This window comes from Macrotis lagotis, chromosome 6 (assembly GCF_037893015.1).
Source record: "Macrotis lagotis isolate mMagLag1 chromosome 6, bilby.v1.9.chrom.fasta, whole genome shotgun sequence".
Classification (NCBI taxonomy): Eukaryota; Metazoa; Chordata; class Mammalia; order Peramelemorphia; family Peramelidae; genus Macrotis; species Macrotis lagotis.
Window position 1 is genome coordinate 152,847,240 of NC_133663.1, and position 17,556 is coordinate 152,864,795.

At 31.6% G+C, this 17,556-nt stretch overlaps 1 pseudogene; it reads right to left on the reverse strand.

Annotated features, from left to right (window-relative positions):
• Positions 1 to 16,052: 16,052 nt before the first annotated feature.
• LOC141491892 (cofilin-2 pseudogene) lies at positions 16,053 to 16,524 on the reverse strand (annotated as a pseudogene).
• Between the last annotated feature and the right edge of the window lie 1,032 nt (positions 16,525 to 17,556).

The window sequence follows — 17,556 nt, forward strand, 5'->3', positions numbered from 1 at the left end:
CAAGAGAACATTCTAGAAATTAACAACAATATTGTGAGATGATCAGCCTTGATGGATGCAGCTCCTCTCAGCAGTTAAGAGAGCTAGGACAAAGCTATTAGACTGACAACAGACAATGCTATCCCCTCCAGAGGGGGAAAAACAAAAACAAAAACAAAAAACCTTCAGAATCTGATGAATGTTACAATCACTTTAAGAAAAAAAATCTCTTATGTATATTTTTCCCTTAATCTTAATTCTTTATACCAAATATTAGTAATCTGTAAACATATTTAACACAAATGTGTATGTACAAATATTAACCTGATTGTTCGATACTGAGGAGGGATGGGGAGAAGGGAGGATGGCAGGAAATTTTGTAATTTAAAAATGTACACAAGCATCATGAATGTTGAAAAACTTTTATAACATTTATTTGGAATTATAAAATATCAATAAAATAGACCATTCCAAAAGAATCAAGATGAAAAATGTTCATGTCCATAGAGAGAAATGATGAAATCTGAATATAGATTGAAACATGCTTTATTAACTTTTAAATTTTTTTTGAATCTGTATTTTCTTTTGTTATTGTTAATATGGAAATGGTTTGCACGACTTCACATGTAAAATTTGTATAAAATCGCTTGCCTTCTCAATGGTGAGAAGTATGGGAGGGAGAAGAATTTAAAATTCAGAACTTATTAATAATGAATGCTAAATGTTTGTACAATAATTTGGTAATGTTTGTCATTTATTTTTTTTGCAAACAGACCTAATGGCTCTTGTAAAAAAAAACCCAAACTCAATTTAAATCAATAGAATAACACAATTGTTTCAAATATTTATGTTGTCTTCTAATCTGTTGATTAAAGTATTAGAGGGAACTGGCTATTTTCTTCTAATTAGAAAGTCATATACATAGGGCATAAGAATAGTTTTCAAAAAAGTAGAGTTGGAATCATAAAATAAGGTATGAGAGATATGTAGAAGACTTAGTGGATAGAGGACAGAAAGTATAACAAAAACCATCTAAACTCAAACTTTCCTCCCAAGGAATTAATGATATGACTCCTTTCTTGGATCAGGAGAATTTATATGTGAAAGGGCAGTTTGTCTGCCTTTAATTTGTCTCTTTAACTCAATACATTTTTCAAAATAACTTTCTATCATGATATATGCACAGGGCTAGATAAAGAAGAAAGCACAAATACAATAATAAGATAACCAAAGACATTAAAAAGATACTTTTTATTATTTTTTAAATTATCAAATAAAGATTAAGAAGATACAGATTGCCAGGGATCATGAGGATAAAAGAGAAAAGGTACTTAATGAGACATGATACTCTATTCCTTTCAAGCAAATTTCCCTCTTTAGGCAATACTTGAGGAAAGTCCTAAGATATATACATAAAATAAATAAGTCACAGGTGTTTACATACACACAATGTCATATATAATTTGTTCGTATCCACACACACACGCACATACACAGACATATATATGTGTATATATATATATATATTACATATATGCTATTTGCAAGTATAATAAGAATATAATATGAACATTTAGCCTCATTCCTCATCAAACTTATTAAGGCCCAAATAGACAGATAAGACTCAGTAAGATCTGAATTCAAATCTTGTCACAGTTACTAGATTTGTGGCAGTGGGCATTACTTAATCTGGTTTACCTCAATTCTTCATCTGCTAATGATTTGGAGAAGGAAAATGCAAACTGTTGCAGTATATTTGCAAAGATAACTCCATGTGGGTTCACAAAGTATCAGGTCTGACTGAAATTTCAAAATAACATATATGTAATCCACAGTTTGACAAACCCAAAGACATTTGCTTCTGGGATAAGAACTCATTATTTCATAAAATTGTTGGAAAAACTGGAAAATAGTATGGCAAAAACTAGGCATAGACCCACATCTCACAACCTATACCAAATAAAGGTCAAAATGGGTTCAGGATTTAAATATAAAAGGTGACACTGTAGATAAATTAAGAGACTAAGAAATATTCTATATATCTGATTTAAGTAAAGGGGGTAACTTTATGACCAAACAAGAAACAGAGTACAATATAAACTGCAAAATGCATGGTTTTGACTATATTAAATTAAGAAGTTTTTGCATTAATAAAATCAATGCTGCCAAAATTTGAAGGAAAGCTGAAAACCGGGGGAAAAAATCTTCACAACTAGGAGTTATAATAAGATATTATATATATATATATATATATATATATATATATATATATATATATATATATTAATATTTAAGGCAAAACTATAATGAAATTACTAGTCCAAAAATACTAGATATATATTATCCATGGAAAAGAGGCAAATTTAACCAAACAAGAAAGAGAGAAATTTATAAACTGCAAAATGAATGATTTTCATTACATTAAATTAAAAAGTTTTGGCACTAATAAAATCATTCCTGCCAAAATCAGAAGGAAAGCAGAAAACTGGGAAGCAATCTTTCCAAGTAGGAGCTAAAAGCATCATTTCTAAAATATATAGAGAATTAAATCAAATTCATAAGGTTACAAGCCATTCCCCAACTGATAAATGGTCAAAGGATATGAATAGATAGTTTTCAAATAAAGGAATTAAAGCTTTTTATAATCACATGAAATAAGGAACCAAATCATTATTGATTAGAGAAATGCAAATTAAAGGAATAATATAACTACATATATATATATACACACATATATATGATTATTTTTCAGAGCGAGGAAAAATTAGTAACAAAATTCATCGGGAGTAACAACAAAAGGTCAAGAATATCAAGGGAAATGATTGGGGAAAAAAAAGAAGGTGGCCTAGCTCCAGCAGATTTAAAACTATTACATAAAGCAGCCATCATCAAAACTACCTGGAACTGGTTAAGAACTAGAGTAACAGATCAGTGGATAAGGATAGGTTCAAATGAAACTGTAGAAAATGGCTAGAGGGACTTCTGACCAAGATGGGGGAGAGAAGACAGGTACAGTGCTAAAGTCTCCTGATCTTCCCTCATATATAATATGAAACACACCTCTTAACAGAAATCTGACATACAAAACCCAGAAAGAGAAGCTAGGAGAATAGCTACCTCAAGTTTTGTCTTCCGGGATCCTGGGTGAGCCTGGGCATAGAGGGCAGACTCTGCCAGGAGTACAGGACAGGGTGAAAGCCTAAGAGCAGGACTAGCCTGATTGGCCTCTGGGGTGGGGGCCAGCATGGAAGCAGAGGCACTGATTGTGGCACTGACAGTCTGGAGCTTGCCTGCATGGCTGGAGGGGCAGTCCCAGTGCAGGAGACTTGCAGATATCAATCCCTGGGCTCCTCTGATCTGGAAGAACTCAGAGTCCAAACCTTCATTTCAGCTGAAGCCTCTTCCCAGAAAAAACATAATTACAGCCCACCTCTGCTCTAGGCTCAGGTGTGAAAAGCAGAATTCCCTCAGCTGTAAATAGGGAGAGCAATTACCTTGCTCTAGGGCAAAGCCACCATTATCCAATGATAAAAGTATTCAGCAGCTTCAAAAGTAGATAACCATAAAAGAGATAAGGAAGGAAACTATATCCTCCTAAAAGGCATCATAGACAAACAAAGTAATTTCAATATTAGTAGGGGAGAAGAGGAAAGAGCTACAGGAAGACATAGTCAGAGACCTCAACCTCTTGCTCTCAGATTTAAATAAATCAAATCATAAAATAAACAAGAAGTAAGCGAAGGAGGTAAATAGATTGCTAGAAAACCTAGATATGATAGATTCATGGAGGAAATTGAATGGGGATAGAAAGGAGTATACTTTTATTTTTCTTCAGTACGTGGCACTTACACAAAAACTGACCCTGTACTAGGGCATAAAAACCTAATGATCAATAGCAGAAATTCAGAAATAGTGAATACATATTTCTCAGATAATAATGCAATATAAATCATCTGCAATATGGATCCAGGGAGATAAAGACTCAGAATTAATTGGAAACTAAATAACCTCCTTTAAGGAATGAGTGGATCAAACAATAAATTATAGAAAAAAATAATTATTTCATCCTAAATAATAACAATAATCAAAAAACATACCAAAACCTAAGAGATACACTCAAGGTAAGGGGATATATTATATCTTCATATGCTTACATGAATAAATTGGAGAAAGAGTAAATCAATGAATTAAATATTCAACTAAAAAAAAGTTAGAGAAAGAACAAATCAAACCCCCCAAATTAAATACCAAATTAGAAATTCTAAAAATTAAAGGAGAAATTAATAAAATCAAAAGCAAGAAAACTATTGAACTAATAAAACCAAGAGCTTATTTTATGAAAAAAAATCATAAAATGGATATACCTCTGATCAATTTGATTAAAAAAAGTGAATGGAGAAAACTAAATTGCTCTTATCATAAATGAAAAAGGCAAACTCACCACCAATGGGGAGGAAATTAAAGTAATTTGGGATTATTTTGCCCAACTCTATGTCAATAAATTTGATAATCTAAATGGAATGGATGTAAATTTCCAAAAATATAAGATGTGCAGGCTAAAAGAAGAGGAAATTATATACCTAAATAACCCTATCTCAGAAAAAGAAATTCAACAAGTCATTATTGAACTCCCTAAGAAAAAATCTCCAGGACCAAATGGATTCACAAGTGAATTCTATCAAACATTTAAGGGACAATTAATTTCAATTCTATATATACTCTTTGGAAAAATTAGTGAAGACAGAACTCTACCTAATTCTTTTTATGACAGCAATATGGTGCTGCTACCTTAACCAGGAAGAGTTAAAACAGAGGAAAAAAAATATGGACCAATATCCTGGATGAATAAAGATGCAAAAATGTTAGCAAAATGATAACAACTTATCACTAGGATAATATATTATGATCAAGTAGAATTTATCCCAGGAATGCAGGGTTGCTTCAATATTAGGGAAACAGTATAATTAAATATATCAAAAAACAAACCCCTCAGAAATCATATTATTATATAAATAGATGCTGAAAAAGCTTTTGACAGTATCTTTTGGAAACTATCAATAGGCATTATATGAAATGGGAATAGACTAGAGGCATTCCCAATAAAATCAGGGTGAAACAAGGATGACCATTATATACACTACTATTCAGGATTGTATTAGAAATGTTAGCTTCAGCAATAAGATAAGAAAAAGAAATGGAAGAAATTAGAACTGTGGTGAAATAGACAAAATTCTCACTTATTGCAGATGACATGATGGTATACCTAAAGAATCCCAAAAAATCATCTAATATACTACTAGAAATAATTAACAACTTTATCAAAGTTGCAGGATATAAAATAAACCCTCATAAATCCTCAAAATTTCTATATATGACTAGCAAGATACAACAGAAGGAGCTAGAAAGAGAATTCCCATTCAAAGTAACCTCAGACAATATAGAAAACCTGGGAGTCTATCTGCCAAGACAGACTTAAAAACTTTTTGAAAACATTTACAAAACACTTCTCACACAAATTAAATCAGATTTAAATATCTGAGCAAACATCAAGTGCTCATGGATAGTTGGAGCTAATATAATAAAAATGGCAATTCTACCAAAACTAAACTAACAGTTTAGTGACCTACCAATCAAAATTCCAAAAAATTACTTTAATAAATTGGAAAAAGTTGTAAGTAAATTTACATGAAGAAATAAAGCCAAGAAGTTCCAGGGATTCAATGAAAAAAGTTCAAATGAAGTTGACTTACCTAAAATTATATTATAAAACATCAGTCATCAAAACAGTCTGATATTGACTAAGAAATATAGTGGTGGATCAGTGGAATGGACTAGGTTCAATAGCAGGAAATGATTACATTAATCTGCTGTTTGATAAACCCAAAGAGTCAAGCTATTGGGATAAAAACTCTCTCTTTGATAAAAAATGGTTGGGAAAATTGGAAGTTAGGATGAAAGAAACTTAGATTAGACAAACACCTCACACCTATACCAAGATGGAAACAATATTTAGACATTAAAATAACACTATTATTATAAAACTAGAAGATCAAGGAGTAGTTTACCTGTCAGATCTATGGAAAGGGAAGCAGTCTTTGACCAAGGAAGAGAAGGACAACATCAGTAAAGAACAATCTAGAAAATTTTGATTACAATAATTTTAAAAACTTTTGTACAGACAAAACCACTTAACCAAGATCAAAAGAAACATATTAAATTGGAAGACAATTTTTACAAGTAGTATTTCTGACAAAGGATTCTTTTCCAAAATATACAAAAGATTCAGTCAGTTTTTCATAGAAACAAGCCATTCTCCAAATGACAAATGGTTAAAGAATATGCAAAGGCAATTTACAGATGAGGAAATCAAAGCAATACATAGTCATATGAAAAATTGGTCTCAATCATTACTTATTACTGAAATGAAAATTAAAGCATCTGAGGTACCACCTCACACCTCTCAGACTGGATATTACCAGAAAGGACAATGATCAATTTTGGAAGGGTTGTGGGAAATCTGGAACACTAATAGATTGTTGGTGGAGCTGTGAACTCATCCGAACTATCTGGAGAGTAATTTGGAATTATGTGCAAAGGGCAACAAAAATGTGCATTCCCTTTGAACCAGCAATAGCACTAGTGACTCTATCCCATGAAGATATTATGGAAAAGGGTTAAAAACATCACTTGTACAAAAATATTCATATCATCCCTGTTTGTGGTGACAAAAAATTGGAAATTAAGTAAATGCCCTTCAACTGGGGAATGGCATAACAAACTGTTGTATATGTGTGTGATGGAAAACTATTGTGCTATTGGAAATCAGGAGAGATGGGAATTCAAGGAAGTCTGGAGGAACTGCATGAATTGATGCTCAGTGAGATGCACAGACGCAGAAAAACACTGTACACCCTAACAGCAACATGGGGGTGATGACCAAACTTGAGGTTCTTGCTCATTCCATCAGTGCAATAATAAGGCACAATTCTCAGGTATCTGCTATGGATAATACCATCTATAACCAGAGAAAAAATTGTGGAGTTTGAATAAAGACCAAAGGCTATTAACTTTTGTTTAGGAAAAAAATATCTAATTATGAAATTTTGCTATCTTATACTTTATTTTTTCTTCTGTAAGGATATGATCTTTCTGTTATGACATTCAACTTAAATAAATGTATACCATGGAAACAATGTAAAGAATAACAGACTGCCTTCTTTGGGGGATGAAGGGAGGGAATTAAGTTTAGGGGAAAAAATTGTAAAACTCAAAATAAATAAAATCTTTCTTAAAAAATAATGAGACACAGCGGCTAGATGGTGCAGTGGGTAAAGCACCGGCCCTGGAGTCAGGAGTACCTGGGTTCAAATCCAGTCTCAGACACTTAATAATTACCTAGCTGTGTGGCCTTGGGCAAGCCACTTAACCCCGTTTGCCTTGAGAAAACCTAAAATAAATAAATAAATGAATAAATAAATAAATAATGAGACAAAATAACAAAATTTATAGGATATAGTCAAGGAAATTGTCAGGGGATATATCATATCTTCTAATGCTTACATGAATAACTTGGAGAAAGAGTAAATCAATGAACTAAACATGTAACTAAAAAATTAGAGAAAGAACAAATTAAATCCCCCAATTAGATACCAAATTAGAAATTCTAAAATTAATAGAGAAATTAATAAAATTGAAAGCAAGAAAACTATTGAATAAATAAAGCCAAGAGTTGGTTTTATGAAAAAAACTAATAAAATTCATAAACCTCTGCTTAATTTGAGTAAAAAAAAGTATAAAACCAAATTGCCACTATCATAATTGAAAAAAGGTGAACCCACCACCAACTAAGAGGAAATTAAAATAACAATGTGGAATTATTTTGCCCAACTTTATGCTAATAAATTTGATAATATAAATGAAATGGATGAATATTTACCAAAATATAAGTTGCCCAGGTTAAATGAAGAGGAAATTAAATCCTTAAATAATCCTATCTCAGAAAAAATAAATTCAAAAAATCATTATTGATCTCCCTAAGAAAAAATCTCTAGGCTGGATGGATTCACAAGTGAATTCTATCAAACATTTAAGGAATATGTGGTTTCAATTCTATATAAACTCTTTGTCAAAATAGGGGATGACAAATCTCTGCCCAGTTCTTTCTATGACACCTACTTGTGCTGATACATAAACAAGGAAGAGCTAAAACAAAGAAAGAAAATTATAGACCTGTATTCCTGATGAATAAAGATGTAAAAATCTTAAATAAAATCTCAGCAAAGAGATTACAGCAAGTTATTACTAAAATAATAAACTATGACCAATCAGGTTTTATCCCAGGAATGTAAGGTTGGTTCAATATTAGGAAAACTGTTCATTTAATTATCTATATCAATAACAAACCTATCAGAAATCATATAATTATATCAATGCATGCTGAAAAAGCCTTTCACAAAATATAACACCCATTCCTGCTAAAAACACTAGAAAGCATAGCAATAAATGCATTTTTCCTTAGAACAATAAGTATTATCTATCTCAAACCATCAACAATTTATGCAATTGGGATAAGCTCTCTAGCTTTCCCAATAAGATCAGGGGTGAAACAAGGATGCCCATTATCACAACTACTATTCAATATTGTGTTAGAAATGTTGACCTCAGCAATAAGAGAAGAAAAAAAAATGAAGGAACTACAATTGTGAAGGAAGAAAAAAAACTCACACTTTTTGCAGATGACAAGATGGAACACCTAGAGAATCCTAAAAAAAAATCATTTCAAAACCTACTAGAAACAATTAGGAACTTTAGCAAAGTCTCAAGATATTTAATGAACCCTCATTAATCCTCAGCATTGCTATACATGACTAGCAAGATATAGCAGCAAGAGCTAGAAAGAAAAGTCCCAATAAAATAACTTCAGACAATATAAAATACTTGGGTGTCTACATGCCCAGATAGACTCACAAATAAAGTCATATTTAATAAACTGAGTAAATAGAAACTGCTCATTGACAGACAGTATAATAAAATGATAATTCTATGTAAATTAAACTACTTATTTATCAATCAAAATTCCAAAAAATTATTTTAGAGTTAGAAAACATTGTAGGTAAATCCATATGAAGAAATAAAAAGTCAAAAGTTTCCAGGGATTTCAGGAAAAAAGGTACAAAAGAAGGTGACTTAGCCCTACAAGATCTAAAATTATATCATAAATCATGAGTCTTTAAAACTGCCTGGTATTGGCTTAGAAATAGAGTGCTGGATCAATGGAATAGCCTAGGTGAAAAAAAGATAGTAGAAAATAATTATAGAAATTTCCTGTTTAATAAACCAAATGAGTCCTGCTTCTGTGATTAAAAGCTCTCTCCTCAACAAAACTCTCACTCTTTGCAGATGACTTGATGGTGTACCTAGAGAATCCCAAAAAACATCTAAAATAATGCTAGAAATAATTAGTAATTTTAGCCAAATTGATGGATATAAAGTAAACCCTCATGAATCCTCAATAATTCTATATATGACTAGCAAGACACAGAAGAAAGGGTTAGAAAGGAAAATTCATTTCAAAGTAACCTCAGTCAACTTAAAACACCTGGGAGTCTATTTGCCAAGACAGACTCAAAAACTTTTTAAAACAATTATAAAACACTTCTCACACAAATAAAATCAGATTTAAAGAACTGGGCAAACATAATCTGCTCATGGATATGCTGAGCAAATATAATAAAAATGACAATTATACTTAAACTAAATTACCTGTTTAAGTGCCCTAAAAACAAAAATTCCAAAAAAAATTACTTTAATGAGTTAGAAAAAAGTCGTAAGTAAATTCAAGTCAATAATTTCCAGGATTCAGTGAAAAAAGTGCAAAGGAAGACGGCTTAGACTTAACTGATCTAAAACATATTAATTATATTAATTATAACATATATCATATCACATCATATCATATATCATATCATATCATAAAGCATCAAAACTGTCTGGTATTGGCTGAGAAATAGAGTGGTAGATCGGTGGAATAGATTAGATGCAATAGCAGGAAATGAATATAGTAAACTGCTGTTTCATAAACCAGAAGAGTCCAGCTATTCGGATAAAAAAAGTCTCTCTTTGATAAAAACTTTTGGGAATTTTGGAAGTTTAGTATGGAAGAAACTTAGATTAGACCAATCCCTCACACCCTATACCAAGATAAGATCAAAATGGATATAGGATTTAGACATAAAAACAATATTATAAGCAAACTAGAATATCATAGAGTAGTTTACCTGTCAGATCTATGGAAAGGGAAGCAGTTTATGACCAAGGAAGAGATGGACAACATCATTAAGAACAAACTAGAAAATTTTGATTTCATCATATTAAAAAGCTTCTGCACAAATGTAACCACTGTAACTGAGATCAAAAGAAATGTAGTAAATTGGAAACAATTTTTAAAACTAGTATTTCTGACAAAGAACTCATTTCTAAAATATATAGAAAACCGAGTAAAATTTCCACAAAAACAAGCCATTCCCCAATTAACAAATTGTCAACAAAGGATATACAAAGGCAATTTACAGATGAGGAGATCAAAGTAATCCATAGACATTTGAAAAATTGCTCTAATCATTACTTATTAGATAAACACAAATTAAAACATCCCTGAGTACCAGCTTGCACCTATCACACTGGCCAATATGACCAGAAAGGACAATGATCAATGTTCGAAGGATGTGGGAAATCTGGGACACTAATACATTGTTGGTGGAGCTGTGAACTCATCCAAACTTACTGGAGAGAAATTTGGAATTATGCCCAAAGAGCATCAAAAATGTGCATACCCTTTGATCTAGCAATAGCATTAGTGGCTCTATCCCCTGAAGAGATGATGAAAAAGGGTAAAAGCATCACTTGTACAAAAATATTCATAGCAGCTCTGTTTGTGGTGACAAAGAAGTGGAAATTAAGTAAATTTCCTTCAATTGGGGAATGGCTTAACAAACTGTGGCATACATATACATATACATATACATATACATATACATATACATATACATATACATATACATATACATATACATATACATATACATATACATATACATATACATATATAGATTCAGATTCAGATACAGATACAGATACAGATACAGATACAGATACAGATACATAAATATATTTCATGGAACACTATTATTTTTATTAGAAACCAGGAGGGATGGGAATTCAGGGAAGTCTGGAGGGATTTGCATGAACTGATGCTGCGTGAGATGTGCAGAACCAGAAAAACATTGTACACCCTAACAGTAGCATGGAGGTGATGACCAACCTTGAGGAACTTGCTCATTCCATCAGTGCAGCAATCAGGAACAATTTGGGGGAATCTGCAATGGAAAATGCCATCTTTATCCTTTGAAAGAATCGTGGAGTTTGACCAAATGACCTTTAATTTAGAAAAAGCCATGATCTAATTAGGTAATTCTATCTCTTATACTTTATTTTTCTTTCTTAAGGATATGATTTCTTGCTCATCACATTCAATTTAGACCGACTGCCTTCTGTGGGTGGGGGGGGATGAAAGGAATATTAAGGGAAAATTGTAAAATGCAAAATAAATAAAATCTTAAAATAATAAAACTCTCTTCAATAAAATCTTTTGTGAAAATTGGAAGTAACAATGGCAAAAACCTGGATTAGATAAACATCTCACACTCTATACAAAGAGAAGATCAGAAATAGGCTAAGTCTTTTGATATAAAATACATCATAAGAAAATTAGGAGATCAAGGACTAGTTTACCTTTCATATCTATTGAAAGGGAATCAGTTTATGATGAAGCAAAAGATGAAGAACATCATTAAAAACAAAGTTGTTAATTTTGATAACATTAAAATCAAAAGTTTGGCAAAAAAGAAAATACTGTAACAAGATCAAAAGAGATATAATAAGTTGGGAAACAAGTTTTACCACTAGGATTTCTGACAAAGGACTTATTTGTAAAATATATAGAGAACTGAGTAAAATTGATAAAAAAAAAAAACACAAGCCATACCCAATTGATAAATAGTCAAAAGATATGCAGAGTTAATTTACAGATGAGTAAATCATAGCAATACATAGTAATGAAAAATTGCTCTAAATCATTGATTATTAGAGAAATACAAACTAAAGAATCTCTGAGGTACCACCTCATACCTCCTAGATTGGCCAATATGACCAGAAAGGATAATAGTCGATGTTGGAAAGGATGTGGGAAATCTGGGACACTAATACATTTTTGGTGGAGCTGTGAACAAATCCAACCTTTCTGGAGAAAAATTTGGAATTATGCCCAAAGGGCAATAAAAATGTGCATATCCTTTGATCCAGCAATACTATTACTGGGTCTATATCCTGAAGAGAACATTAAAATGGACAAAAGCATCACTTATGCAAAAATATTCATAGCAGTTCTGTTTCTGGTGGCAAAGAATTGGAAATGGAGTGAATGTACATCAATTGGGGAATAGCTGAACAAAATGTGGCATATGTATGTTATGGAACTCTATTGTTTTTATGAAATAGGAATTCAGAGAATACTGGAAGAATTTGCTTGAACTGATGCTGAGTGAGATGAGCAAAGCCAGAAGAACATTGAACACCATAGAAGCAACATAGGCTTGATGATCAGTCTTAATGGACTTGCTCTTTCCATCATTGCAACAATCAGGGACAATTTTAGGGTGTCTGCGATGGAGAATACCATCTGTATCCAGAGAAACATTGTGCAGTTTGAACAAAGACCAAAGACTATTACCTTCATTTAAAAATAATGCTATCTTATTTTGCAATTTTGTTGTTTCTTATATTTTAGTTTTTTGTTCTGCAAGGATATGATTTCTCTCTCAACACTTTCAATTTAGATCACTGTATAACATGTAAACAAAGTAAAGACTAACAGACTGCCTTCTGTGGGGGCTGGGGGGAAGAAAATAAGATTAGAGAGAAAATTGAAAAATAAAAAATAAATTCAAAAATATAAGTAGTAACAAATTAAAATAGGTTAAGAAAGCAAAATAAAATGTTAAATGATTTTGAAAATTATCACATAAAGAAGTATGCGTAGTTATCATGGAGAAGAGAAAATTTGCAGGGTATGATAGTATCTTTAAATAAGCAGTAAGATATGGTGCAAACCAGAATATTAGTCCAGCTTAGTAGTTCTTCAAAAGCAGAACAAAAAAAAATAATTGGATGAAAGTTAGGGTGAACCAAATTTCAGAATAATATATTGGAAGACTTTCTAACATCTTTAACTTCCCAAAATTGATGGGAAAATTCTTTCCAGTGACTGACTGTCATTGAAAGCATTCCAGCAGTATGGGTGAGGGGTCTGACAAAGTGATAGCTAGGATTCTCTTCAAATCAATGATATTAAGGTTTTTAAAGTGAAAATCCTTTTCCCCCTATATCTTCCTATTTACTATATTTTTTGGTCCATTATCACATTCTCTTCCCTTACTGCTATCAGTTTTTCAATGGGTAATGATCTTCCCTCTCAGCTATCACAGAATACTTTATTATAAAATAATTTTTAAATCTCTAGGGCACAAGTTCTTAACTTTTTTTTTTCATCATGGACCCTTTGGCAATTGGGTGAAGCTTATACAATCCTTATAAGAATACATTGTGTGAAAGGTTGCTGTGGGTATAAAATGATAATGTTTATAAAATAATTTGCTTTATATAAATATAAAGGTATAATCATAATTATTAGTATTAATGATTTAGGTCCATAAAATAACATACATAGGATAACAAAGAAAACCAGTTACATGTAATGTTTTTCAGGCAATTGCACAGATCTCCCTAAAATTTATTAGGTTAAGAACTCCTCCTCTTGAACCAGAAGAACATTATACACTCATGGTAACATGGGGATTATGACCAATCTTAATGGACTTGCTCATTCCATCATTGCAATAATCAGGGACAATTTTGGGGTATCTGTGCCAGAAAATACCATTTGTATCCAGCGAAAGAACTGTGGAGTTCAAACAAAGACCAAAGACTTCAAGTTTTCACAAAAAAATGTTGCCTTATGCATTACATAATTTTGCTATTACTTATAATTTATTTTTCCCCAATGATATGTTTTTTTCTCTCAATAAATTCAGTTTTTTTCAATGCGTAGTATGGAAAAAATGCAAAGATTATCAGATTGCCTTTTGTGGAGGGGAGTGGAGAGGGAAGGGAGGGTGGGAGAAAAAAAGTGCAAAATTCAAAACCTTACCAAAAAAAATGATAGGTAGAAACTACTATTGTAATCAATTGAAAACAAATAATTAAAAAGTATTGATCTGATATATTAAGAAAATTCTCAAAATCAAAATGTAACATTCTTTCTGATTCTCAGACTATTATGATATCTCAAAGATCACAAATACAAAAGACAACTTTTTAGCACACCCATAAGAATTGAATATTCCAACTGAAGATTTCCAGTGTGGTGATATTTCATTGTTATTGGAGACAGTCTACTCTAATTGCAAATTCCAAAGAAGCTTTTTGTTCTCACTCTATCATCTTAATTTCAACCTGGATCTGGCCCTTTAAAATGGCTTCTAGGGGTGGCTAGTTGGCACCAGCCTTGGAGTCAGGAGTACCTGAGTTCAAATCCACCCTCAGACACTTAATAATTACCTGTGTGGCCTTGGGCAAGCCACTTAACCCCATTTGCCTTGCAAAAAGCTAAAAAAAGAAATGGCTTCTATTTGTTCCTATAGCTACATATTGGAGAAAAATAGAATAAATTAAATCCCTGTTCCACATTATTGCCCTTCAAATTTCATATTGAGAAATCACTACTTAAATCAATTAAGAAATATAGGGGATTAAAAATATACTTTTATAAATCATTGAAAATTTTTCCAAATTAAAGCAAAACTAAATCCAATAGGAAGTTTGATGGATTCCTGACATAGTGCTAGGTTGCGGGGTCATGGGAACTCTTTCCATCAAATATGTCTTATAATTGCCTGATATTTAACATATGAAACAACTATATATATTTATATATATATATATATATAACTATATAAATAGCAACAAATAAATAAAAAACATAACACTACTCAACTTAAAGGATATAAACAAATAATTCTTAAAAGAATTCAAAATAATCATATTCTAATCACTAACAGGAAAAATGTTATTCAAAGCAATTAAATATCCCTTCATATATACATTTTCTGAATGATTGTATAATTATTTTTCTAAAACTGAGCTGTGCATCATGTAGCATCTCACTTTCCTCCCATAATATCAATAAAATTCTGAGATTGTCCTTTTTTCCACAAGATTTTTCTCATTTCTGCTTTAGCTACCAGGTTATTTTATTGATATGAATTCAGTGCAGAAGAGTTTCCTCCATTTCTTTATCCACTTTTCAAATAACATCCCTCAATTCCTTCATCATGACCTTGCTCTCCAATCATGACTGCTCCAGAAACTTCAATTTAATTCTTGATTTCTCTGGTCTGATAGATAAGCTTTTTTCCTTATCTTTTCCGGAGTTCAGGGCAGTAGTCACTTACTGTTGAAGCTCACACATGTCTCTATTACCTGACCATCTGAGCTTCATGGGAAACTTCATCTTCATCCCTGCTTTCCTTGTCTCTGACAGAAGAATACTTTTTCTTCTTTTTCATGCTTCCATCATCTCATTGCCATAAACTTTTTTTGTTTTCTTCCCACAAATTTCTGCTTTCCAATACACAATATGCATTTTTATCCTGATAAACTATTGTACTTCTTGAAGTCACATAGTGAATGCAGTTGTCTAAACTATTCATATTGACTGTCATATTCTTAGTTCTGTAAGTAATACAAATAATGCCATTTGCTTTGGTGAAATGTGATACAAAGGCATTCCTAGGGTTCTTTATATAATGATCACAACAAAACAGTCTAATAGCAATGACTGGTAGGCTGCTTAAATTATTGATATATCCTTTAGGTTTTCTGGGAAGGTTTGATAAGGTATAAAAATCTAAATCTATTCACACAAATGAAAATGTTTTGAATGGCACTACACTGTCATTTTATAATGGTCTTCCTTCAAGTGAAACTATCATATTGTCTCCCAATTTCTCTCCAACCTTTGAATAATCCTCAATATCAACCAAGCCATTTGCTTGCCACTCATGTTTAATATCTATAAATTTATTTTTAATGGTATATTTACAACCTAAAATATCTTACTTTTTAAAAAATGAACATTCAGGAGTTCATAATATAAAAACTAGATCTTTCTCAAACTTACACAAAGAATATCAGTAATAATTCATAGGTAGTAACTTCACAAAAAATATGTAGGGGCCCTCTACAGTGTCACCAATGTCAACTACCCTGTTCTGCTTAGTTTCTTTTAAAATTATTTACTTTTTGTCATCATATCAACATAAGAGTACTGCTTTCTTTTTTTTTTGATTGCCACTTGTGTAGAAAACTTCCTTACTTTCATGTCATTAAAACATTGATTACTTCATCATTCACAGTTAGTCCAGAAAGCATTATTCCTGTGAATTGTAATGCTGCAGTGGTAGATCCTCACTGGCTGATAATGAGGAGAAACTCCTTTTTAATCTTCTTGTTTGTTTGTTTTGTGCAAGGCAATGGGGTTAAGTGACTGGCCCAAGATCACATAGCTAGGTAATTATTAAATGTCTCAGGCTGGATTTGAACTCAGGTCTTCCTGACTCCAGAGTCAGTGCTCTATCTACCATCCTACCTAGCTGCCCCTTCTTTTTTATCTTAATGGAAATATTAATTTCTTTCTTTCCCTTTCAGTTTTCTAAATTTCCTCATATGGTCATGCTTTCTGGAATGCAGTGCTATTCCACATGCTCTTTGTTTCATTATATTTATTTTGGCTAAGGTATACATTTTAACATCCACATTTCATATATTATTTCATACATTAAAGTTCAGTAATACTTTCAAATTCAATTTTACTGCCTACATGAAGAACTACAGCTGTGTTCATCATTTTTATGTTTTACTTTTATGTGTAGATATCAGAATAGATTTCATTTTCATTAGTTTCCTTTTTTTGTCTATTGATCCTATAACTTATTGATCTTTTTCTATTTAGTGATCTTCATATATGAATAACCAGCTACCTATTTTTGTACCAGTCTTCACAGATTTACAAAAGAATTTTTTCACTCATTTATCATTTAAAAATTTGAAGCCTCTCTTACCACATTTATAATTCTCTGAAAATCAAAATTATTTATCAGTATTATTATGTTTGACAACTCAAATTATTAGAACCATCTGAATATCCTTAATTCAGATCAAGAAATTTAGGATCCATTCACAAACCAATTCTGTTCAAATTTTCCATTATTTTTCAGATTTATCCCTACTCCATCCCAATAGAATTTTCAAATCTAATTAATCTAATGAAGTAAATGAAAGTCAACCCTCATTTGAGTCATTTGTCAAGCAAATGATAATTCTTTGATTTGTTTATTTTCCTTTTATAAGGAGACTACTGACAATGAAAAAGAAGTTAGGGGAGGCAAAGGAGTAGTTTCATCT